Source organism: Megalobrama amblycephala, linkage group LG7 (genome assembly GCF_018812025.1).
Source record: "Megalobrama amblycephala isolate DHTTF-2021 linkage group LG7, ASM1881202v1, whole genome shotgun sequence".
Classification (NCBI taxonomy): domain Eukaryota; kingdom Metazoa; phylum Chordata; class Actinopteri; order Cypriniformes; family Xenocyprididae; genus Megalobrama; species Megalobrama amblycephala.
Window position 1 is genome coordinate 25,744,791 of NC_063050.1, and position 27,800 is coordinate 25,772,590.

The 27,800-nt window shown below is 37.3% G+C and overlaps 1 long non-coding RNA gene across 2 annotated transcripts in view; it reads left to right on the plus strand.

Annotated features, from left to right (window-relative positions):
* Window positions 1–27,800, plus strand: part of LOC125272118 — a 248,291-nt gene that overhangs the window by 72,351 nt on the left and 148,140 nt on the right. For both annotated transcript variants that reach the window (XR_007185777.1, XR_007185778.1), the window contains one exon: window positions 26,620–26,659. This is a non-coding gene — a long non-coding RNA (uncharacterized LOC125272118). The remainder of the gene's footprint in view (window positions 1–26,619; window positions 26,660–27,800) is intronic.

Consider the following 27,800-nt stretch of genomic DNA (forward strand, 5'->3'; position numbering starts at 1 on the left):
TTTGACATTCAAGGTATAATCTGCCTTTCAAGGTCAAGTTGACTTGCTCTGTTGGGTAACACGAGGAAAAGGTCAAGCTGTGCTTGAAAGCAAATGCAGACGCAGATTTTTGCTCAAACATCCTTCCGTCATCCTATTTGACCCCCTGTGCAATGTCTAGATTAATCTTGTCAGTAAGTAATTCACTTTGTAGTTGATGACTGATGATTTATATGGGTGATACCAGTTACCTCAGAAATGTCACTGTGTGACTTTGCAGGCAGTATAACTGTAAAAGCCATCAGCCTAAATGTTTTTACTGAGGTAGTAATTTATATATAGTATTGATGGGGGAAAACCTACCAATAATACACAAGGCAGTTAGTAACAAGTTTTTGGATGATTCATCACCTTTTTTCCCCCATTTCTCCAATGCTTTTCCTAAGCAAAGAATTACCGGCTGATCCTTTTAGATTGAGAAGTAGCTTTGGATGCTCAGAAATCTTATGTAACCCAACTTCCACTAGGGTTGGGTGGATCGATCCTGAAATAACTATACTTTCTATAAGTTGAAAAATAAACTATTTTAGTGAATAATTATGTAGGATAGAATTATTTTTCCTGCTCATCTGAACGTACAAGACAGAACCAATCAATCACAGTGAGCGTTCGCTGCTGACGCTTTGCTCACAGTGCTTGTTCAAATAGGGCTGCGTTTCCTTAAAAACATCATAAGGCTCACGATGCTTTTGGGAAACGGAGCCCTGAACATTGCATATCAGATGAGATAGAAATAATTACAAATTGATTGTTATTAAAGCTACAGAAGTTATTTAGTCAAGAGCAGTGATTGATTCCCTCTTTTATTTTATTTAGTTTTTTTTTTTTTAAATTGACTGTTTTGTTTTTAAGCATTGATGCAAAATCGTTCACATCTGCGTTATGATACATCATAAAAACTATATTCCACAGCTCTAGTCATTATCTTTGACCATACTGAGTGCTTAAAATAATGAATATTGTGTAATAGCTATCCCCTCACAATCTTTTGTGTGTAAAAAAAAACAAAACATTAAACTTGAAGTGGATTCAAATATTGGCTGTAGAATAATAACAACAGCAACTTTGCATTGGAATTACAATACAGGGATTAACCTTTCTATTAGTTCCATAGCCAAGTTCTGTGGTGATTTCCCCAGACAATCTATTTTGTTGTTTTTTTCTCCAAGTACAGACACACACACACACACACACACACACACACACACACACACACACACACACACACATACAAGCCATGGAGCCAAGCAGATGCAGGAGTAATTAAAATCATCATGTTGGTGTTAAGTGCCAAATCAGAGAAACAATGGCTTTGACTCTGTGACATCTGTGTTTACTACAGACCTCACACGTGTGTCCTCTAAAATGTCTCAATTCAAAACTGCCCCCTAAAGATGATGATACACTGGGCAACTTTTTGAGCAATGTTGGGCACTTTCCCATTGAGAATGGGAAACAAATTTCGATCTAAAGTATCCAGATAGAAATTTGTTGTCTATTCTCAATGGGAAAGTGCCCAAGCCTCAGCGACATTGCCCGTCAACAAAAAGTTGCCCCGTGTATCATCACCTTAAGTGTATGCATCCATTGGCAAGGGTGAGTGGGTGTTAGGGCTGTCAAGGTGAAGGAATTTCCTTTGCAGTGATTTTGCGTGGCTCAATATTGCGATATGTGAGATTACTTCCATTTAAAAAAAAAATATTATTATTATTTTGCTTTATAAATGAGTGTTACACTCAGGCACGAAGATGAAGGAGATTCAAAACCAAAACAGACTTTCAGAACGCATGTTTTCATTCCACTTAAAAAAATTTTTTTATGTAAAACATGCACTAGATGGACATATTTAACCGCTGCACTTGTGTCTTTTGCGGCTTCTCGCACATGACATGGCACCCCAAAAAATCAGGTTAAAAGAACTCTGGAGCTTGCTTTTTTTTGTTTTACTTGCTCCCTTTGTAACTTTGCGTAGCCCTGAAGTGCTGCCCTAAAACCCTCCCTTAACATGCCTGTATAGAAGGACATCACACAACCCCACCATTTCACCGGCTGACTGAAAACTAGCAAGATGAGCATGACAGGAGCAAATGTTTTGACTTTACTTACAGACTTAAGATTCCAGCATCAATATTTGACCAATGTTGTACAATAAAAAAAAATTTTTTACAGTGACAGTAATTTATTAATTTGTGTCAGTCATGCTGAATCAAAATGATATTTACCAATTCACATAAAAAGAGAACACGCACCTATTCGAATGCATCTGCTTCCATTTATTTGCGATCACAAGAATACACAAAACAACTCCATTAAGGCTTTTAAGTTCAAAGGTTTATAGATTTAGAAAAAAATATCGCTAAAATATAATTTACGTCACATTTCCTTAGAAAGAATGAGCATTTCTATCAATGTTACACAAAATTATGTGATCTGAGGAGGTTTGAGCGATCTCTCCCGTCTCACTATACTATTATTCTTTCAGTCAGAGCAACAGAGGGAGCTCACAAGAAGAAAAGAGTATTTATTATCACAACGATTAGTATAAGTAGCCTTTAGCATCGCGTATAAATATATTTCTGCCTCATACGGTGAACAGAATCCCCATCAGATCACAAAGAAGTTATTTAAAACACTCACTGGTGTCTGAAAGTGAGTTTTGAGCTGAAAATTGTTTGAAATGTCTTAAATGTTTATGTTAGCTGGTAGCCCGATATAATAACATGGAAAATGTGCAGCGGTGTTGACCATCTCCTGACACAGATAAACTCCACCACAGCTCAAGCCCCAGCTGCCCCTCTTTGTACCAAGGTATTCAGTGTGCCAAAAACCCCTGGCCATTGGCCCAGAGGAAGCCCGATCAAGCCCCGGCACACACTAGCATGCCCACTTTTGGCCCGACAGTGGAAACGCGGCTAGTAACTGGTTTCACTTTATTTTGATAGTTCCTTTAACATATTCTCTTGACTATAAGTATTGTGGCATCTACATGTCTAATAACTTGCGTCAGAGTGTTAGTAGAGTATTAGTAGACTGGTAGGGTTAGGGTTAGAATAAGTCGACATGTACTTGCATGTACTATAAGTTACTTAGGGTTAGATTAGAATGTCTTTTGGGGGACCATCACATTAAAAAAAATAAATAAATAATTGCAGATAAGACAGTCTACTAATACTCTAACGACAGTTAGGTGACATGTAGTTGCAAAGTTACTAATACTCAACACAATGTTCAAAAATGACCATCAAAATAAAGTGTTACCCAATAACTTGTCTTTCTGATTGTCTTGAAAACACCCCTGTATGTAGTGTGAAGTGTGTAGATGAAATAGGATCATGCGATGTTGCAGAATGTAGAGATTTTGCTTACCTTATGTTGCATTCCTAACTTGGCTGCTAAAAGCTGCTGTTTCAATTTACATTTAGATAGGCTCAAGATTAGCCACTCATAACTAATGTATATTCTCAGTGATATGACTTTGTTAAAACACAGATAGTTCAATCTAGTCATGGCCAGATGTCCCTGAATCTGCCCTAAAGAAACCCACACTATTTGTAGTACCACCACCCACATCCCATGATTCCATCTGCTTTACTTCTCTGGGACTTTAGGGAGCAAGTGTGTCCAGCTGCTGCAGCAGGCTGTGTTTAAGTAGCAGCATGATTGTGTGTGCTTTACCTAATCTGCTCCATTAGTTTAAATAATGCAGGAACGCTAATGAGCCAGCCAGAGAGAGGGGGAGAGTAAGAGAGGGAGGGTTATTGCAATCCATGTCTAATTAGTCCTGCTCCTTAACAACTGAACTCAAATCAACCAGGGCAGTTAGAACATGAGGGATTCAGTTTTCCGGCTGGCTTCAGGAAGGCCACTGATTTATGAAAATATTACCAGAGCCACTCAAGGGCCTGAAACAATAGCTACTCTCTGTCATACAGACAAAGTCATCCAGTTGTTTCTGTAGAAATTCTACTCTAGAATTTTGGCTGTAGTATTCAATTGTTCAATTGTTGGCTGGCAATATCTTCTTGCTTCCTGTCACCATAAAGATCAACTTAACGGGCAAAGGAATAATTCACCCCCAAATTAATATTCTATCATCATTTACTCCCCATCAAAACCTGTATGATTTTTTTTTTTTTTTTTTTTTTTTTTTTAGGAACACAAGATGGGTTAGTTATAACTGAATGCTATGCAAAAATGTTACGATATGCATCGTAGAGTGATGGCGATACTTTTACGATATGATGGCAGTCTAATCTTATTGGTTGAGCTGCCGACGTGACCTACTCTGCAACATGGAGGTGGCAGTGAGAGAAGTCGGGTTGTCACCGCATATAAGGGTGTGTCTTAATCAGCTCTAGTTCAGTTAGTGTTTAAACGTTTAAAGGTTTAAAACGTTTCTAGCATCAGTCTCTTGCTTGGTCGCCTGAGAAAAGTCATGGCTTTCTTTCACTGCAGTGCCACAGCAACAGCTGTGCTTCACAGAAAAGCAAAAGATAATCGCGATGCTTTGCTTTAAGAAGTTCTGTGGGCCGTTCACATATTGCGTCTTTTCCGCGTGCAAGTCAGTTATTTCAAATGTAGCCGTGCGGCAGGCGCACTCATAATGGAAGCAATGCAGTGTGTTTTCCAGGCGCATCGAGATGAAAAATTCTCAACTTTTCAGAATGCTGCAAGTGCACCTCAGGCCATGTGACAAGAACCAACCGATCAGCTATGGCTTTTTCGTAACAAAACATCGAAATCTCAGATGAACACCTGATCATAGCTGTACAGGGTGGTTTTTATATCCTATCTCCATAAATATATCTAGTAGTAAATGTAATGCAAGGGCTAGAAATCAATTTATCCTTTGCTGAAACTTCAAGCTTGTACACACTGGTCAGAGACACAGACCAAAATGTTGTCACATTTTGTAATAATTGTATTGTTTTATTTTTTGTAATATTGATTCTTTTCTCATCCAGTTTTTTTGAGGAGGCACTGCCTCCCTTGCCTGAGAACATTCTTCAGAGAAGGTTCTCCAAACATTTTGTTATCCACAGAAGAATGAAAGTCATGAACGACATGATTTTGAGAAAATGGTTACAGAATTGTCGTTTTTTTGGGTAAACTAAAATCAAGTTCTCAAGTTTGAAGATGTTTAATTAATGCTTTGCATGTGTAGAAGCTTCTGTGGTTCCTCTGAACTAGTGCCGTTTCTGCAGAGATTCATGTGCAACATCACAACTAGAGCCAGCTGTCACCTTTTCATACTTTCTTGTGCTGGCACAGTTGGTAAAATTCTTGTGATATTTCAATTTGATTTACATCCAGAAGTGGGGGGATAGATCTGTTATAATGTTGCGGTTTACCAAACATTATCGGTGAACTGATATGCCACTAGTTTGTGTGCAAATGTACTTCTGTAGGCGAGTGTATGTGTGTGTATGTGTGCGATGCTCTCCTCCTCACACTCCACCATTCCTCTCTTCCCTCCCTTCTCTATTTGAACAAGTTTAACCACTTCAATCATGCAAAAGGTGATAATGAGTGAGCGCACACTCCGGCACGGCAGACCACTGTGTGCAGATGGCTGCTCAAATGAAGTCAGTAAACCATCCTGACAAGCACAAACGTTGCCCATGCAAATAAAACACTCAGGGAAGTTTATAGCCCCTCGCTCTCAAATTGAATATCTCTCTTTTTGCTCTTTACAGCGCTCTTTATTTTTTTAATCTTCCTTTTCTCCAGACTTCCCATGCTGTAGAAATAACTGGCTGATTTGGGAGTCTGTTGACCTCAGCCAGAGCAGCAGGAGCGGGCATATCTAATGAAGGGGGCAAAGCCCTCATGAAACCTCCACGTCCTTGAGACGGTGCTTCTTGGATCCTCTTTTCGGCGGCCTCTTGGGGGCACCGTTTTGATTTCTTTCAGGTTCTTCTGTTTTTCTTTGGATGTTGAGCATGGCTTACTCTACATCATATTTGACAAAGAAAGAATTGCAGAGTAAGTGCAAAAACACATGCATGCATAAATGTGCCTGTTAAAATTATACTTTAGTGCTCTCTGAAGTGCTCTCATTTCCTGTTGAAGAGGCCGTGCTGCTGTTTATTAATTACTCTGAGTGGTCATTGCAGTGTGGTTGTGACCTGCATGTTCATGGAGGAGGCTAGTAATTATGCTGCCTCTAGGAGGTAGATTAAAGATAATGTTATTCTCCATGCATCTCTGGCTCACAGCACATTGTTCACACCTCCATTAGCATTGGTCAAAAGGTGGAAATGACCATGCTACAGGTGTAATGTGTTTCAACACACCCCCGTATTTGCACAAGTGAAAGGCCAGAATTGAAGGCAACATTATAAATAATTGGGTGAGAGGATGACCTGCATTCGCCCTAATAAGTCTGAAGCTGGTCAATGGCAGCACACGAAATTCATCATGGGAGGACTGTAGATCTGATCTGAATTACTGAGTGACTTTGAGCCTGTGTAGTGGTCTGAAAAGTCTTTTGTTGCCAATCAGAATGGCATTGATTGATGTCTTGGTTTCCACTGTTTTCATAGTACATCAATCGTTCTTTTGCCGCCACCTTTATTTCTGGCCTCCGCATATTCAGTGATATATTTAATTCAATTCTATATGTTATATGTGTACATAACTGTTTAAGTTTTAACATCCACATTCAATTCAATTCAAATCTCATAGGTTTGCGCTGGTTTGAGATATCTACACACTGTCAAAACAAAATTGTTCCTATTATAATCAACAAGGCTGCCTATACTGGAAGCTCTCATTACGGGGAGATTGGTGTGATGTGCGTTTAGTTAACTGACAACTGTTTCTTTTTCCATGTGCTGTACAGTTACTCCAGCTACTTTCCCCATCTGTGAAAATAATAACATTTGTTTATTTACAAATATTACTAACACTATACAGTAAGATTCAATTTGTTAATTAATGCATGGCCTAACAATAAACAATACTTGTCTAGTATTTATTAATCTTGGTTTGTTAATTTTCACATATACAAATGTTTTGATTTCAAGTTATAAATTAACATTAGTCTATTATTGCAGTACATAAATTAAACATATCAAAAAATAATTTTGTAAATTAACATTTAACCTATATTAATAAATCCTATAAAAACTGTTCATTGTTATTTCATGATATCTTTTGCATTAACTAATGTTAATACATTGATTGATTGATTGATTGTGAAGTGTTTGCAAAATATCATATGTGTGAATTGATTGAATTATCAAATGTAACATTAGTTCTGGTAGGTCACGTCACTCAAGCTCACGTCAGCTGACTTTCAGCTGATCCATGCCTACCTATAGGAATATGACGCCTATCACAATATTTATATATAAGGTCCATTCAGTATTATCAGCAGCTTTATCGCATTCCTCAGGAGCTAATTACCCTCCGCCATCCCCAGCTCCACCTCTCGTCCAGTCAGGACTTGGTCTTCTGATTACCTTCGAATCAGACAAATTTTTTTCAAATTAGGTTTATATTAAATTATTGAACAGTAATGATATCTGCAATACGCAAGTTATTACGGTTCTAGGGCTGTCGCGGTTAAGGAATTTCCCTTGCAGTATTTTTGAGTGGCTCAATAGCATAATTTTGCTCAATAGTGCGGTTTTATCTGCCATATATATATATATATATATATATATATATATATATATATATATATATATATATAAATATATATAAATCTGTGTAACATGGTCATATTCAATAATGAAACAGGAAGTAAGTACCAGAAGAGAATGTCAAAATAAGGGTCTACATAACAGAACATAAACCTGACAGTAAAATCGTAAGGCTATTGTTATATGTATAATAGTTATTTCCGATCCTTGAATCTGACTAAACTAGAGACTTAATGCTGATATTTCACGAGTATAAGCTGAACTACAACTACTCATCTCTGCCCGTTACAGATGGGCTGTCAGTCAGTGCAGTTACATTGTTGCGCCGCAAGGGACTGTCTTTGAGTCTTTAAACGTTCAAAAACGCTGATTCATTTAAAGAGAGATGTAATGAAATAAGCTGTTGAAGTCATTTTAACTTTGAGCGCCACTTTATAAGGCTCAGCTGACCAGTTAATGCGTTGATGCTAAGGGATTGAGTTCTATCCTTGGACACAATAACCTTTTTTCATGAATATATATCTCGGCCTGAAGGACAGACGCAGGTAATCGTACTCGCTCAGTCGATCTCGCTCACATTCAATGTCTGTTTAGGCTTGTTTAGTGCAATTCTACGGAGCCTCTGTACAAATTACCGTGGTACGCATTATGCTATCATTATTAACTTATTTAATTTTTAGTACACATGCATGAAGTGTAAAACGAGAAGGACATAACCTTTCAAAAAATAAAAAAACATACAAATATCGCGATTGCTGCGGTTTTTGCAGTTCTCTGTGGTTAGCTCGTCAATAGCGCGGTATTACGATATTGCGATTGGTTCTGTTCTTTTTACCCTCGCTGCTCTCCCTGCTCTTACCCTTTATGCTAACCCTTTTTGCTTTGTGAACATTCTGCATCATTGGATGTTTTTTAGCGTAGAGACGGTTATATGTGATTATGCTATTTCAGCAGCAATTACATATGTATCTGCTCACATGGTGTGCTACTGAATTATATATATGAAATTATATACACAACAGCTCCTCAGTACCCTCAGAAAAAAAAAAAAAAAAAAAAAAAAAGCTTCAGTCGAGGTACTTAAGCAGCCTTTCAGCATATCAGTGGCTTGTGGGTAAATGGTAATACTCTTCACTAAGGAGTAAGCGGATCTGTTCTTTTAGCCGTTTAAGCTAATCATTATTGCTTGCCCTGATCCGTTCAAGCTTCATCGTGCATTTAGTTAATTTGAGAATACTCTGTGGCATCTGGCACCTTTTTTTTCCCTTTTTGACCTGACCAGCTTCAACCTCACTTTAGGAGAAAGTTGAACCCTCTTGCTGATCGATTAGCTCACACAAATCCTACATTGATATAAATAAAACAGCAAAATTTGTCTCCAGTAGGCTTAGCAGGGCAACCTTTGCTGCCACCCCTCTTCCCCATTAAATCCCAGGATTACAGTGCTGAGGTTTTGGTGTCTGCCACGAGACCAAATAACACTCACCTCGAGGTTACTAATGCAATTAATGTTGTGTGCTCACAGGGCTTTCAGTTGGCTACCGATAGCATGGGATTAATTAGACCTGTGTTACGGAGCAGTCCTGTTAAACAGGCCTGTTTCCATGGAATTGTTTCCACTTTCACATATGGCTGTTTTTTTAAGGAATTGATAATGAAGACTGATGTGAGTGGTGGTGATGACTCATTTCTAATGTTTACCAGCAGGTGATATTGCCAAACGGTTCGCTCTGTCAACGTACCTGTTTTAATTACCCTAGCACCAGTCATCTACAGTTTCTCACTTCTCAAGAAACAACACAGCTCGAATAGAGATGCGTTGGAGTAAAGCGTTGAAGAGAACTCTGAAATCAATGGGCTGCTCTGCAGGGCTCAACATTAAAAAAATAGTTCACCCAAAAATGAAAATTCTGTCATTGTTTATCCATTCTAACCCAGTATTATTTTCTTTCTTCTGTGAAACACAAAAGGACATCTTAGGCAGAATGTCTTCAGCAGCTTTTCCATGCAGTGAAAGTGATTGTGATTTTTTTAAATGCCGAAGTCAAAATATGACAAGGAAAGTATAATACAAACTGTCTATATGAATAACAAGCAATTTTATAAGTCTTCTAATAGCTTTGTGTGAGTAACAGACAGACATTTTAGTCACAATGATAATACAAAATAAATAATAAAAAATTGAACGAAGTCACTTATGCTCACCATGGCTGCATTTTTAAAAAATACAATATTGTGAAATATCCATGGGCATGGGAAGACGTTTTAGGTTGGGTGTGCTGTGTTTTCTGTGCTATATTTGAATAAAAAGCAATATCGAGTCTATAAAACATGTCAAAACTCCATGAAGCAATCGGTGAGAACACTCGTTTGAACATCATACACACCGGGACATTTGACTGCACATCACATTTTTGACTTTATTGATACCGCTTGCATTCGTAATGCAACAGACCGGTCTACAGGACTCAGATTAAGCCTTTAAATAAAAGCGTTATTGAACTGTTTACACTGTCATATGCAATAAAAGATCCTACACAGCGACAGGAGGTAAAAATGAGCACAAAAAAACCTGTCTCCCTTACACAACACTAAAGGCACTCAGGAGTAAATTCTTTCTATGCGGTCATATTATGACGTCGCACTCACCGCATATGTTTTAAAAAACATAATTTAACATGTAAATAACACTTTTTCAATAGCCCACCTTAAAGTGTTTATTACAAATGAATACATTTAAATGAACAAAATTTATAATCATGTGCATTCTTTACAAAACAACTTAAGTCAAATTATATGCAAATTTCGTTTGAAATAATAATGCTAAATTATAGAGCAATAATAAGTGTATGACAACTATAAACCCTTAATCACTGCTGGGAAATCAGATTTTTTTTTTTTTTATGTTTATGATTATCACAAGTCAGTTTTGCTTTTTTTTGTCAGAACATTTTGTTATCTAGTTAGAAAATATTACAATGTAATGGTGATATAGCCTACAGTAGTATTTAAATAATCAGAATTGGTAACAGCGTTGTTCAACAATCCAAAAGTTTGTGAGGAATAAAAAACACATGAACATCGAACATAATATGTAGTGACAATGCAGCAGTGGCCAAGTGGTTATTTTGTCAACTGGCCCAAATATCTGTCACACAACCAACAGCCATTGAGCAGTCCTTATTGTTGAGCGCTTCTTTGTTCCAAACTGTTTTCTCACCCGTACTGTAATAAAACAATGAATCAGGCAGCAAGAAGAGAAGCGTGTGTTATCACTGAACTCTTGCCCAAATTATCATAAAGACTCTTCTCAGGAGCCCATCTGCCTGGGCAGCCAGCTCTCAAACCAGAGATTCATTACTCCCACTTTACAGCGGGTTAATCGTTCAGGAAATATCTGTGAAGCGTCTTGCTTTGACTCAATTAATCGCAGAGCCAACTCTGTCAAGCAGCATTCTCATGATGCTCTAATCAGCCTTTGATCTGCATTTCTCTGTCACTGTCTCTCTCTCTCTTTCAGCATAAACAGACTGCATAAGGTGTTAAGTATCCAGTTTGACAAGTTTGTGGCTCAGATACATCATTTTACACATTTATTGAATGGAGCAGGGGCTGTGGAATTATAAAAATATGGGCCATTCATTCAAAGAATGCTTTTTTGGTGTGTTGTTTCACATTTTTTTATGTAAATTTACACAGTATGTTGTGTCTGTGTATGTCAATTACATTTGAATCACAATTTGTACAGCTGAGTGTAGAGGATGCACTTTAGAGTCAGTTACCCCCTCTAGTGGCCAGAGGCGAACAGTGCAGATGCCACAGGGCTTAGTCAGTACTAAGACCCTCGTTGAACTGAGAGCATTTATACATAGACCTACAGTGTCAGGAAAAGCAAACAGTGAATAGAGTATACCAGTTATGCTTGCCAAACACAAGTTCTTTTGTTGTGCATGTGTTAAATTCTGCAGTGAGTCAATATTGTTTTGTCACTGTAATTATATTCTTGTAGTGGAGTGCGTTATATTCTTGAATATGGGGTATTGATGCAAGTTTTATGCTGTATGAAAATGTATAACAATACAAAGCAATTTTGTATTATTGACTTTAACCTGACCCTTACAAAATCACTCCGAATTTGAAGATGTTCTTCATCTCGTGTGTGTCCTTTGCACATTCGCATTGCTCAGTGAATATAAATGGACGTAAAACATTTCTTGAATTTTTGCCCATGCTAATGTTTGTCGTTACTGGAGCTTTTTGACCTCAAACCCATGCTGTCTGGGAGGATATTCATTCTGTTCAGATCATTAACTTTGTAATCAGGCCATGCTATTTTATCACACCACGGTTGCAGCCTCTGCACTGTGTGGAGGTTGATGGGGTTCAGTGTCTATTAGAAAAATGTCTTTTACATGCTTCTCTTATTAGCTTTTATTGTTTAAACCAGTGTTTTCCAACCCTTTTTGTCTTATTTATCCCCAGCCTCATCAGTAAGGCTCAAGTACATCATTATTGAGACCAAACCAACAATGTGTTCCTTGTAATTAACACATATTAGATCCTGGATATCATTTAGAAGTATTATAGCTTATAATGGTATTACTGAATGACCATTGCAAGGAATCCATAAACACATGATATGGGTGTGAAACAGGCCAACCTAGTTGCTTCCTCTCAAACTGAAAAAAAAAAAAAATTAAAGAATCTGTTATTTTAGAATGATATTTTAGTTACCCCATACAACATTTTATATATTGAGTTTAATAGCTTTCAATTCTTTAAATAATTTGACAATTTTATACATTTTATTTTTAATGTGAAATTTTTGTTTTAAAGTATTAGTTCACCCAGAAATTAAAATTGTCATAAATTATTCACCCGCATGCTGTTTCAAACCTGTACGACCTTCGTTCATCTTCAGAACACAAATTAAGATTTTTTTTATTTTTTTTAATCCGAGAGCTCTTTGAATCCTCCTGTTAAGCAAGCTATTGTGAATGTGAAATCTGATATTTTTTTTGAGGCATTCTATTTATTTATTTTATTTATTTAGTTTTGTATTTAATTTGTTTAAAGTATATCTTGCCTATTTTATAAGTCCTATGTGTTTATTTAATAAGTTAAAGTTATTTTTTATTGTGCTTTTGCTTATTTACTTAAACTGTTTGTTAACAGATAAACTGTTTGTTTAGTTAATCGTTTGGTGAGTGTGTATGCAGTAGCCTGCGTTTAAAAACGGAGTGCCGCTAGTTGTGGTTTTGTTTTAACGGTTAATGTTTTATAATGCTACAAAAAAAAATACCCAGGGTTTTTATCACGTGTGGTGCTTTGGTTTAGCGGCTACTTCATCTTATTTAAATGCAATCATGTTTAAAGTCTAAAGCGGGCTGGAGGGGACACGCAGGTTGCGGGAGAGGTTGGTCCTGGTCAGACATTCAGCGGGAGCGGGCAGGTGCGGGTTTAAGAAATCAGTCCCGCGCAAGGCTCTAGCTGGAAGTGCTGCACTGTCTATACAACGTAAACAGCGTAGGAGAATGACAGGAAAGATAATAAATTGTTGAATACAATTTTATTTTTGTTTTGTTTTTGCGTACAAAAAGTATTCTTGTCACTTCAAAAAAAAAAAAAAAACTTAATTTGTGTTCGAAGATGAACGAAGGTCTTATGGGTTTGGATCAACGTGAGGGTGAGTAATTAATGACAGAATTTTTATCTTTGGGTGAACTAACCCTTTAGCAGGCTCTTTGTTAAAAATCGCTAGCTTAAACCATTTTGTGAGTGATTGGTGAATTACTGGAAGAAGAAGAGTGCTGTCCCTGTGCCAGATTAGTATATATTACAAAAAAAGTATTTTTGTTTTTAAGTTTTAGTATGTTGAATTTCATTTGCTGAGTTTTTGTGCAATGCTAAATTAGATCAATTAGATCAAATAACTAGTGGAATGCATTGAGTTTTTCTGCTTCATTAATCAATTTTGTTAAATTCATTAGTAAAATAGGCTCTTAAATTTCCGGGAACTCTCAGAACATTAAATTTTATGCTTTAATGATAATTAGATATAGCATAGACATAGATTTTTCAGCTTTTTTCATCAAGGCTATTTTTTTTTCTAATGAAAATACCTAATTTTACTCAATTAATGGAAAGGATGCATGCTGTATACTTTTTCCTCTATTGACTCCACCTTGCTCCTTAAAATTCTCTTGCGCTCTCTCTCTCTCTCTATTCTCTCTCTCTCTCTCTCTCTCACACACACACACACACACACACACACACACACACATTCTGGCCTGTCTTTAAACCAATCCAGTTTCAGTAGGCCCTCTCTGCTCGTGCCCCTGGGAAGAGGGAAGGCACGGATAATGGTGTCCACAGATGCAGCTCAAGCTTTGACTTGGAGTGTCCTGGCTCCCCCTTGGGGAAGACCATAATGCAAGTGTCCAGTATCTGCCTGACACCTGAGCTCAGACCCCTGTGAAACATGCCTCACACAAGACTTCCTATGAATTGTACTTAAGGCATTCATTCTCAGATGCTTCATTACCCCTCAGCCCTCTGTGATAGCTGGCATGACAGTAGTGCGCCAAGGCCGGACATGCTGGACTAATCTTGCTGAGAACGATGTGTGTGTGTCTGCAGTCTGTCACACACTCATACAGATACAAATGCATTTTGGTGACCAAGTATAAATATCCCCTACAGAAACTCGCTCTCTCCTTTGTCTTTTTAGATCCTACCTGACACAGACTCTCTCCGCCACCTGATGTGCTCGCTGTGTGTGTAGTCAGAGGTCACTCTCTAGCTACAGGCATGCATTTAGCCTCATTGCAGGCTGCTAATGAGTTTCTGTACTCACAGAGAGACTGGCATCAGCAGATATAGCTGTTATCCAATGACTGTATATTCTGTCATTGTTTGAGCATGGTTATACAGAGACATTCCTTATGTAGATGGAACATTCTGTATAACACTAAAGACAAGGGAATGAATCAGCATTTCAATAGCCCTTAATGTGACTATAGCGTTTGTGGTGATTGCCTCTCTTTCTGTGTGTGTGTGTGTGTGTGTGTGTGTGTATGTGTGTTTGCCCCAATCAGAATAATTGTAGACCAGTGAAAATGGTGTTCAGTGATCATCAAATGCAGGATACTCAAAAATGACTGGAATGATTGAGAGAGATTGAAACATGCATAATGCATATGGAATCACTCAGGGTGGTCAGTTAGTGCAGTTTTACATATTGAGATAGAACATTTTAAAGTTTGAGAGGAGATGGGGAGGAGTAGGGATGCTGGAAGAATTGTCGCTGGGATGATGCAGTGACTGCTGCTTATTTACGCTCATAATGATGATTGACAGGGCTGAATGTTTAGGATCCTCCTGAACCTACGTTTGGAATTACATTTCATGGTTTTATGCACTACCTCACTAAATTAAATGCATACAATTGATTAAAAGTGTCAGTAAAGACAATGTTACAAAAAATCTCTTTCTAAACATTTGAAAGGTAGTGCATGTCTGATAAATGCTTGGCAATTTTTTTTTTATTTAACTCTGCACCAAAATACAGTTGTCAGTCCTGTTTTACAGTTAAGTTCACACGCAGTTTGGTTATAAACAGGGCTCAAGACTGCCACTAAATGGTCGCATTTTGCAACCTTTTTTGTGACTAAATTTTGTTAGATGTCGCACTGGTGTGACCACCATGTTTTCCAACTGAGAGAAAATCATTTTTTTATCAGTCTCAATTCCGGTTATAAATGAGAATGACAACTGCATTCTATTAGCAAACTTCCTTAATTCTATGATACACATCCACATTTTTTAAATGCATTTTTAAGTGCTGTGAAATCGCTGTGTGTCACCTCATTCAGTGTGATATACCCCTTGTGTATGTGTTGTGTGTTATCCAGTTGCTGTCTTTCCTCTAGATCTGCTTCCATCAGTTTTGTGGTCTGGCTGTGACCCAAAAGCTGCACTTTACACTCGGCCAAAAATAAAATCCATTTCAAAGTCACTGTCACATTTGATTTGATGTATGAACTTCAATTGGACTTTACTAAACTGTGAAAAGACTGCCCAGTGTTATGATACAGTCACTATTTTTGTCAGTTCCCCAAACACTTGGATATCAAAAACTTAAATTAGATATAAATTTGGCTTAAGTGATGGGGGCAATCTCAGAAATTTTAAACCTTTTCACACTTTGATATCAAAAGACCCGTGTTCAGCGTGGGAGTTGCATACCTCGAGGTGTGAATTGATGCGAAACTGCCGCTGCAAAGATGTTATGACAGCATTATAAGTAGCTGATAGATGGTGTTTGAGACCTTCCTCCCCCGCACATGAATGACTGTTCCCATGCGATAAAGTTGAACGGGTTATCTTCACTGTCCAAAATATGTACATTTAACACCAAAGTACCTCCCTGTACGTCTTCACCCTGGAGTAGAACACCGATGTAACCATCTATTGGCTATAGTTCTCCATTATACGGCTGGCCTTGACACTGATGTCTGTGGCTAACAGCAGTATTTACTGTATTCCCAATCCATCATAAGACAGGAATGGGCAAGCGTTGCAATGATGTCCATAATTTCCAGCGCTCTCGCAATGATCAAACCCATTGTATGGCCCATTCCATCACACAATACATATAGCCATACACACCAACCACCAGCTTTTTTTTTTTTATTATTTCATCACTGATAATGGACTCGTGAGCTGGATAAAGAGAGCGAGAAAGAGAGAAAAGATCATTTTGCCAGACCTGAAGCGCAACGCAGGCTCGAGGCTGCCCAAATTCAATAAAGAAACAATCAAGCACGGTAACACGGCATAATGGCTTTTTAAAAAAGATAAATGTTTAGTAAATGACTCTTTTATGTCCAGGAGGGAAGGGAGAGAATGGCTTTCTGCATTAGGTGAAGAAATGCAGCCTCCTGACCCAGCTGATGCTTTCTGATTACAAGCCAAATTGCAGGAGAAACCCCCTTTGTCTCGCAGGTAGCCAGGGCCATTCTTTACCCTCCTCCTCATTTCCTGTGTGTGAAATTGTGTGTGTGGAGGAGAGAGGGAGTGAGGCTGAAAGAAAGGTACGAGATGCAAGATAAAGTGTGTGTCTGCATGTGTGTGGAACTTGTAGGAGCACCCTTCGCAGTCTCGCTGAGGTGTATTTATCTCCCTTATCTTACTGCCAGCATCATGACTGCCATTAGAGCAGTTTGATGTGGAGGAACCTAGGCCAGATACTGTGCTAGACAGCATTGAAGAATAGATAATGCTCCTTCATCACGCAGATATAGCATATGATGTCTCGGATCTTCATGTAAAACACATTCAGGTGTGAGAGTAAACACAACCACCCTCGAGCTGTTAGCTTTCTCCACGGTACTGAGATCCACATTTGAGGCGATGAAGTTTGTTTGGCTGTGTGTTTGTATTAGTCTGTTTGTGTTATCCACATCTGTGTCATAAATCACAACCTCTTCTCTTTGCCTAGTCCTCCACAATGAAATATTCATCGTCCAGTTTAGCGGAGACACCACTTTTCGGTTCCGTCGTCTGTGGAGCCCAGGTTATTAGTACACACTCCTCTGTATATTAATAATGAATGAAGTATTTTCTATAAATCAGCTGTGCGGTGTGGAGTTGTAATTGCCGGAGGATTAGCATTTGTGTCTGTTACGCACAGATTTAAGCTTTCAGAAGAAAAGGTCTGTGCTCTTTGCTTTAGTGTGGGCCTATGAGTCTGAAGTTTTTGTTGAGTTAGCATGCTGGCTGTTTAGAGAATGATTCAGAAAACATTCTTAATCTGTTGACGCATGCAATATGTGGACCTGTGTGCCCGGTGCTTTATGGATGGCATCCAGACTGGCATCTGGTCTAAACAGATTTTTCTTCAGTTGGAGGCACAACTAAAAGATTTACTCAGTAATACATCTGCAACTTTTATAAATCAAAGTTTATTTCAGCCTGTTCAGATGTTTCCCTGTTTCAGGAATGTTTTATTCAAGTAAGATGCAGCTACTTGTTCATGTTGAATTGATCTATGAATTAATTACAGCGCTTGCAAGGTGGCACTGTATTGATATTCCTCACACATTCTGGTTTAGGGTTTGTAATAAACTCCCTAACCCTAAATCAACTTCTTGAAATACAGACTCAAGCTTTGTTTTGTTGTTAAGATCATTTCAGCCTCAGGTTTTACACAGAAGTTTATTTCTTTCTTTCTAAAAATTTATAGAAACTCAAATTTCTTTTTCTTTTTTTTTCTTCAAATAACCAGTTCAAAACCAATGTATTTAAGTTTTGAGATAATCTATGTAGTCTTTCTGATGTAACAATAAAGTCCTATTAGTTAAAGGGTTAGTTCACCCAAAAATAAAAATTATGTCGTTAATTACTCACCCTCATGTCGTTCCAAACCCGTAAGACCTTCGTTCATCTTCGGAACACAAATTAAGATATTTTTCATAAAATCCGATGGCTTAGTGAGGCCTGCATCGCCAGCAATAACACTCTTTTTTCAATGCCCAGAAAGCTACTAAAGACATATTTAAAACAGTTCATGTGACTACAGTGGTTCAACCTTAATGTTATGAAGCGACGAGAATACTTTTTGTGAGGCAAAAAACAAAACAAAACAAAATAACTTTTTTCAACAATATTTAGTGGTGGGCGATTTCAAAGACTGCTTCATGAAGCTTCGAAACTTTACGAATCTTTTGTTTCGAATCAGTTGTTCGGAGCGTGTATCAAACTGCCAAAGTCACGCCCCCCAGTGGAGAACCATTGAAATTTCAAAACACTTATGAAGTAACGAAGCCTCGTTTACTGAAATCACGTGACTTTGGCAGTTTGATACAAGCTTCGAACCACTGATTCAAAACAAAAGATTGGTAAAGCTTCGAAGCTTCGTGAAGCTGTGTTTTGAAATAGCCCATCACTAGATATTGTTGAATAAAGTCGTTATTTGTTTTTTTGGCGCACAAAAAGTATTCTCGTCGCTCCATAAAATTAAGGTTAAACTACTGTAGTCACATGAACTGTTTTAAATATGTCTTTAGTAGCTTTCTGGGCATTGAAAGTGTTAATTGTCTTGCTGGTGATGCAGGCCTCACTGAGCCATCGGATTTTATGAAAAATAAATAATTTGTGTTCTGAAGATGAACGAAGGTCTTAGGGGTTTGGAACGACATGAAGGTGAGTAATTACTGACAGAATTTTCATTTTTGGGTGAACTAACCCTTTAATGTTATTGTTAATGCAATAACTAACATTAACTAACAATGAGCAATACATTTGCTACAGTATTTATTGATCTTTGTTAACATTAGTTAATAAAAATACAGCTAACATTTAGGGCTGGGCGGTATATCGAGTTTGTACGATATACCGATATATTTTTAATATACGATTTGGAATGAGGCGATACCGTTTATATCGTTTATATCGATATACAGTAGTTTTATACACATCTGAAAAACAGCGGTGGATGACGCAGAGTGCTGCTTTGGGGGAAATGCATAATACAGTTTGGCTTAAACATGAGACATGCTTAATATTAAGGGCTTTAAAAATAACTCGTAAGATTAAGATATAGTTAACACGTAGGCCTATCGTTTAAAGCGTCTTGCCCCGTCAGATGCTCTGATTCATGTGCTGCACTGTTTAATGCTTTTGTGATGTGGTGTTTTTTCCTAAGCACATAACTTACATTTCACAGGTATATTCTTCATCTGTAAATGTTAGAAAGTCATATAAATATTTCCATTTTGCTGTCAGGAGTGGACAAGCCTTCTGCTAGCGAATCTCATTCTCCTCTAAACTTCATAGACTTCCGTGAACGAGCGCCACCGCGCGCAATCACACCAAACAGACGGAGCTCAATAGAATGGGATCACCATAATTCTGACTAAAATATACATTTTGATAAAATGTTTGTTGTTGAACAATAAATGTGCCATATGTAGAATTTTAAACCTACAAGTAAGTGTATTTATATGATAGCAGTAACTATATAAGACTTCAGATGCAAAAGCATCTAAGTACCGTCTGAAATTTTCTTCTAAAATTAGCATTTTTATCAAGCTCGTACGTTTAGGTTCAGTAATTTCACTTTAATGGCAATTAATAGGTCCTTTTTTATTGCCTTTAAAGTGTAATAACTGAACATAAACATACAAGCTTGATAAAAATGCTCATTTTATAAGAAAATTTCAGATGGCACTTAGAGGCTTTTGCATCTGAAGTCTTTATATACAGTGTATATATATATATATATATATATATATATATATATATATATATATAGCTAATTAGTGTGCTTTTGTTTTTAGATTATAATGTTGCAATGTTAGAATGTAAAGTAACTTTTTCTTTTTTGCACATACTGTAGGCCTATTAGTGCACCAGACTACATGGTTACATTCACTATATTTGTATTAATAGCTTTAAATATAAACTCTGTTTGTAGGACAACATTAGGCAGGATGTTAAATTGAGATTTTTAAAAAGTAAATACAGATTTTTTTTTTTTTTTTTTTAAATCCAAATTGAAAAATATAGAAAATACCGATATATATATATATATATATATATACCATATGTTAGTTCATGTTAGCTCAGGTCCATTAAGTAATATTAACAGATACAAATTTTAATTTTAATGATGTATTAGTAAATGTTGAAATTAACTAAGATTGATGTTTTAGGAATGTTTCATTGTTAGTAACTAATGTAGTTAACTAATGTTAACAAAAGTATCCTTATTGCAATGTGTTGCCCTTTTTGCTTATCTGACTACCAGCAAAATAGTGATTGATTTTATAGAACAGTTTGCAGTTCATTGCTTTATAAGCAGACAGTAATTACTGGCTAGTTTGCCAGTTACGACAAATAAGTATAATGTTAATTCAATCAAACAATGAGCAATAAATTGAGTTAAGTTTGAAGCATCGCAATTCCAGTCAGGTCCATAGTATCCTGCTACTCTGTGGACACAGACAGCAGAAGTTCTTTAAACACTGATTACATTGAGCAGATAAAGCCTAGAACAAACACGACTCCCACAGGATGGGCTCATCACATCCTTACACAGCGGCCAGTTATCTCAAGGGTAATCAAGAACAAGAAAGACCGTGTGTCCGCACATCATCCCTCTCATCTGGTGCATTGTCAGACAGAACACGGTTAGGGTCTAGCCATCATTACAGCACAGCGTTGTGACAACCCATTTTATTACCCTACACTGAAATCGTTTTACTGATGTTATCAGCCTAGAAAATACATGATCCTCCTGTAGATTTTACTGAAAAGACAAAATGGTTTTATTTAGTGATTTGCATTGGCCTCTTTGTGCAGTTCTTTGTCACTGTGTTACTGGCTGTAATTAGAGAAAAGGGCATGCGAATTCATAAACCTCTCTTTCCTAGAGGCAAAGAAAAGGTTAAACTTTGTGGGGGTATTTGATACTGGATGAGAAAAGTGGCACAAAAGAGTCTGCAATCTGACATTAATTACTCTGCCAATCTGGGTCGATGCAGGGGGTGTCAATCATGGGCAGGTGTGCAATAATTCTGCAGCTGAATCACACACCCACAAGCTCCTCAGCTGAGTTTGTTGTTCTGAAACTAAACTGAAGGCTTCCTGTCAGCGTGAGGGAGTACAGAGAACTCTTGAACCATTCTGGAAACTCTTCATAATTTGATGAGTTTATGTAATTGATTGTATGGAGATTACAAAGAAAGTGAGTGGCAAAATTTGACCTTTTTTATTTGTTGTTTATTTATTCTGCTGTTGTTCTTAATGGGGGTAGGCGCTATGACCAACATCTTGTATCATGGTATGAGTAATTTTAGATCATGGTTATGGCTAATTTTTCTTGAAAATCTTAGTCTCATTTGAATTTTTGTCAACATATTTATATATGTTTTGACTTTACGTACACACCAAAAAGATAATCCATAACATATATTTTGCAACTCTTGAGTTTAGAATAAAATACTTACATTGGAAGCTAGGGCTGCACAATTATTCAAAATAAAACCGGTATCACAATACAGTGTAGTGCGTTTATCAAATTGCAACAGGGCTCGACAGCGTGAGCATTTGCAAATAAAAATATATGTGTGTGACCTGTGAAATGTATTTAGGAGGATGTGTACAAATAAAAAAAAAAAAAAAAAAATACTTTGTCTTCAATTCAATTTTTATTATTATTATTATTTAAGTTCTTAAAATAAGTGTTAAATATCTTAAATGGTATAACAAAATCGTCACTTCAAGTTGAACACACCTTAAATCGGCAGTGGTTAGGTGGTACAAGTCGTAGCTCTCAGTAAATTGTGTTTGTACATTATAATTACTAAAAGTTCTGAAAGCATGTGGATGCTTTTTACAGTTCAGAATCATTATGGTAATTATGACATGGTGTGAACGCACCTATATTTAAAAAAAAAAAAAAAAAATAGTGTACTCTTTGCATTCAAATAAATTAAATCATATTACTTGTAAATGTGTCCTCGTATGTCTTTATTTAAAACATAAATAAATAAAATAATTTTTTGATCATTTTTCTTTATGCACTCCATAATTTTCCAAATTAGGAGCACATGTGCCTTATGGAAAAAAATAAATAAAAGTAAACATCAAGCTCTGTGGGCGTCTTGTTTGCAGCGGCTGTTTGCAGCATCTCAGAGCGGCTCGGTCCGCAGTAAATTCTGCTCCATGTGAACTTCATCGCTGCCATACTTGTAGTGAGAAGCGCTTATCAACAAAAGAAAAGCTTTAAAGTCTCCCTACAGTTTCCCTTCAAAATTAAAGTTCATCAAGAAATGAAGAAATGAAGACAGCCATAAATATTAGTATTGTAGTTTTACAGTTGTAATGTAAAATAACATTGTTATTATATTATGTTTCTTAAATACTGGACTACTTTTTTTTTTTTTTTACAGTGAAATATTACTATAGCGATATTTTTTGTTTGTTTTTAGTAATTTTTATATTCTTATTATTTAGTACTAATGCTACTACTACTATTTATAATAATATTATTAATACTAATAACAATAATGGCAATGCTAATAATAATAATAATAATAATAATATGTAGCCATATTGATATATAATCACAAAAATTTGCCAAATTGTGCAGCTCTATAAGCACACCAAAGCTTTATTATTATTATTATTATAATTTTTTACTGCATTTTAATTTGCAATTGCAAATTTTATAAGCTAATCTGAATTAGATTTTTATTTTACCGTATTTATTTTTTTTACACAAATCGTTCAGCCCTGTCGGAAGCTGACGAAAAATTTATACATACCTGTGTAGCATAGAAATCCATGCCAGTATTCCTCCGAGCTCTAGTTCTTTTTGCTACTTTTTTCCTTTGTTTAAGCTCAAAACTGACAAGATGATTCACCATTCACAATAATGGCATTGCTGCTCTAAAGACCCAAATGTGTTTCGCAGCTTTTACAACTGAGGGTTGTTCTCAGCACTACAGGGCTCGGTCTTTGATTCTGGCAGCTCCCAAGTCCCTTGTGCACAGCTGGGTTCAGTTTAAGACTGCTCTCGCCAGAAATTGAAGTTAAATTTTTCAGTCTGTTGTTAACCATTATTGAGTATAGATTCTCTTGGAGAACTTAAGATATTCTTTTCTCAAGGAGTAGGCTGGCTCTTTTACTGCTTTATAATTGGCATACCGCTGTCCCCAACATAAGTTTCTGTCTTGAAAGTTAAGAGTAGCTTGACTACTTTTCCCCCGCAGTGGTTCCTCTGTTTGTTATCTACCCACTGGGTCAGAACTGAGCTCTGCCTCCTCTGGGCCTTCGGTCACTCACCTACAGCTCTGAGCTGTGCCTGAGCCAGCTCCCTACAGCCTGATCCACGGATGAGTTGGAGGGGGTGAGTCCTCATTGTTAACCCAAAGTTTGAGTGAGAGCTCTGGCGGGAGGGGTGATTCACTCTTTCCCCTGGTGGGTCCTCAAAACTAAGGAAGCCTCCAGTGTGGGTTATGTGCCAAGCAAGGCATGAAGAAGCTTCGGAAAGGGGTCTGTTTGAGTTAGGGCAGCTTTGGTCTCCACAGAATTTAGAGTGGAGTTCCTTGCGCCTCGCCGGTCCCTTAGCAGTCCCGCTCGAGCTGTCAACCTGCTCCCTGTGCTGGAGATCTCTGGAGATAGTCCTTCACCTCGCCAAAGAACTCCCCCTTCCTCCCTTCCTGTCACCTCTCTCCTCATCAGTGCTTTCTTTCTCTCTTTCGCTCACCTGCTCCGCTGTGTCTGAGACATTGCTTAACCTTCACCTGAGGTTCTTACGGCTGGCTGGCTTCTTGCTTCCCTGCTGCGTCCCCGCTGAGACCTAATTCATTTTTGTCTCACTGTTTTGTGTCACAAAAGCACAGTTTAAAATCCAATAAGATGAACATTTGCTATTAGAGAACTTTTTGCCACTATCATGGTGACACTACGCAAGATAACAGATGACACTCTTTTTCTTTTAGATGTTCTGCGGGCAGGAACTTGCTGTTCAGTCTTTTGAATTTGCTCTGGCACACTTATTATTATTTCAGTTATCATCAGTTCATATTTAATGCTTCACAGTGTTCTTGCATTGTTGAAAACTGGAACTGTCTCCTGTTTGTGCAGTGATTGTGCACACTAGTTCTACTAGTGAATATAGTTCTCCTTAGCATTTTTATGATTTAATACACAATTTCACATTATAAATAAATTGTATTCACATTATAACATTTTGAGTCAAAAGTTGAATTGAAAAATTTGAGTGCTCCAAAGATCATTGTATACTTCAATGGAAATGGAAATCTGACCTTTTGTACAAATATGGTCAGTTTTAGATACACCAATGCACCAATTTGTACATATTTTACGAGGTGGCTAATTCATACAAATTTGTACGACCTCACTCGTACAAATTCACACGATTTGTCTAAACCCCAGTGATGGGTAGGTTTAGGGGTGGAGTTAGGGGTAGGTCAGTCATACGAATTCAAATGAATTTGGCAACTCGTAAAATACATACGATTTAGCAAAAATGTAATTATACTGTATGTACAAATTGCCATGAGATTGGGTTGGATACACAGTGTTACACCTGTTAATAAGCTATAACAGGCAGTCTTTTGAACTTAAAAATTCTTGTCAAGGCAGCTAAAGATGGTTTAACTTTTAACAATGCAAAAGGCCACAATCCCTTTTCTTTCTACTTCTATCATTCTGTTGGATTTTCAAAGCTAACTACATGATATGGACATTAGTTGCCTCTTAAAAATAGAGGCAAACAATTTACCCTGATTGGCAAATATATTGCATACAAAAGTTGCAATGAGATGCACGTATACCTCAACACAACACAAATCTCAAACGCGATGATGATCAGCAAATGTTAGCAGCAGCATAAATTTAGCCAACAAATGCAGTGCATGCATGGGAACTGGCAATACATTGTTCAACATCAAATTGTTTGTTCAGATAACTCAATTTGGAAAGTTGGAACAACATTTGGTTTTGGACAAATACTTGAGAATCTAAATAAGGTCAACAAAACAACTTTTGTTAGCAACATGTTTAGAGTATTCTTGTTTAGTTCACTCAAGATAATAAACTGCTCATCCTTCTAAGGATTCTTTGTTCAAGTTACTTATACCCCCCCCCCACCCCCATTGTTAGAAGAACATTTTGAAAGTTGGATTTTTTTTTTTACAATATATATATATATATTTACTGTTATCTATATTATTACAATTGTCTTTTAAATTATTTGAATAAATTATATATTTATGTTTATTGCATTTGCTTGTTTATTGAATTTCAACAGTAAATATAAATTATTTAAATAAATTATTTAAAGATAATTGTAGTAATTAATACAAATTAAGACAAGATTATTGTACAAGTAATCACTCCATGTCACAAATGTAATTAGTGACCTCAAAATATAAGAACTTTGTTTTACATTATATGAGGTTTAAATGCAAGAAATAATAATTAAAATGAAATTGCAATGTCCCACATTTGGCTTATTTGGAATATGCTATCTGCACAATTTCTGAAAATCTGCTTCATCCTCAAAATTAATTGTTGCCTTTGTGAACATGTTATGCAAACATCCCAAATTCTCGATTTCACCCTATTCTATAAGGTCAAGCAACTTTTATTCACACACACAAGCAATTTACCTTGATTTTCTGCAGTGCTGTTGACTTTCCACCTTGAAGTCAAATTGTGTGCACCTTAATTCCCCTTCCTTTCATGATCTAACCACTCATTCTATAGCAGCATTTCCAGCATCCCCTCTCCTGTGTTCGTATTGTCCTTACCTCCAAAGAGGTCACCCGGCAGGCCTCCCTCTTAGCCCAGAGGTGAGGAGGTTCTCTCCACTTTTCGGCTGGGTGAGAGGGAGTCCAGGCCCAGTAGATGGGGCTGAAGAGCCACTTCTGACAGAAATAAGTGCCCCATTCACAGCCATTTGATCCTCAAGCAGGCCCGATATGTGCAATTAGACTACTAATGATAAGCAGCACTTTAGCTCACATTTTGCATATAAATTACACATTTGTGTGAAATAGATTCTTATATTCTTAATTGATAGAATATGAATTGTGTTTAATGTCCTTCAGATATGAGAGAAGAGGTCTGGTGTTACGGCTTAGGCATCAGCCTTCAGAGCACGCTTTCCGAGAAATCAAATGCAGACATTAAACATCTCTCTCACTCTTTGGTGTGAGAGCAGCTTCTTCTGACTTGTCCTCCATTGACATGCAGTGTATGTGTGTGTTTTTGTGTTTCTGTGTTTGATGAAACTGAAGCTGCAGAGCTGTACTTGGAAACTAATATACAGGTTTTTATAAAGATAGCCATGTCTTTGAATATCTGTTTTATCCCTCTCTGTTTCTGTTCACAGGCCATTGTATCCTCATCCTGAATGATGTCCATTCGTACATGTAAGTGACTCATCCTATCCATGGTACAACACCACATTAAGATAATAACATTATAATAACAAATAATTTTAGTCAAGAATTAAATAAGTATTTCACTTATATTACACAATATATTACACTATATTACAGATAGAAACAAATCGCCTTGATCTGTGCGGTAGCTGTATTATTTCATTTTTCCTTTTTTTCTTTTTTTTAAAATATAATTTATTGTTTCACATTGACGCAGATTATCTCCCACTTTGAGAGAATTGCATCAGCTTAATAAGATTTAAAATTTAATTTCATTGCTAGTCGGGTAGCCAGTGGCTCCACTCTGTTGCTACAGTTTCTGAACCGTGAGAGATATGAAAGCTGCCGAAAGACCTTCTGGATGATACTGTCAATCTCCACCTGATGTGCACACACACACACATCCACCCCCCACACATTCCTGCACCCTTTACACGCAGTGTGGAGTTGTCTCTCTATTTTAGATGTATTGGGACCACCCTAGTCTGGCCTCTCTCTGTCTACCTGCACGCCCATCGATTGACTGATGACCCCTCACATCAACTCATTGTACGCTTCCACCCTCTAGCAAAGCCCTGTGAATTCACTTTTCTCCCTTTGTCATGCTCCCTCACACACACTCCCTCTTGCTTTTGCTTGCTTTCTTGTGCATGCAGACTCATGAACACACTCTTTCCCCCTCTCATCTCTCCCTTCCCCCCTCTCGTTTTTTTCTTGGATCCTACTGTTCGCTTTGGTGTAACTGTGCATCCCTGCACCATGCTGCTTTCCCACAGTTGCTCCACACTGGAGGCCTGCACTTTACCCAGGAGAACTCTCTCTGACTGGCCCAGCTCTGAATGCTGGCTATTATACCACATAAGCATAAAATAAGGCTTTTTGAGAAGAGCGGGGTGGTGTGTATGTGAGCATGCATGCTCATATGTGTGTGTGTGTGTGTGTGTGTGAAAATAAGGGTCAAAGAAACTAATCTAGGGTGGATGGATTAAAATTAGCCAATGCAGTGCAGTTGGTTTGCACATTTGAAAAGAGCACGTAATAGATGCTTTCAATTGACACTAAGCTCTTTGTAACAGTTAGGAACCATAAAGGCCCGTGTTGCTCAGACAAACACCACATATAGGCTTGC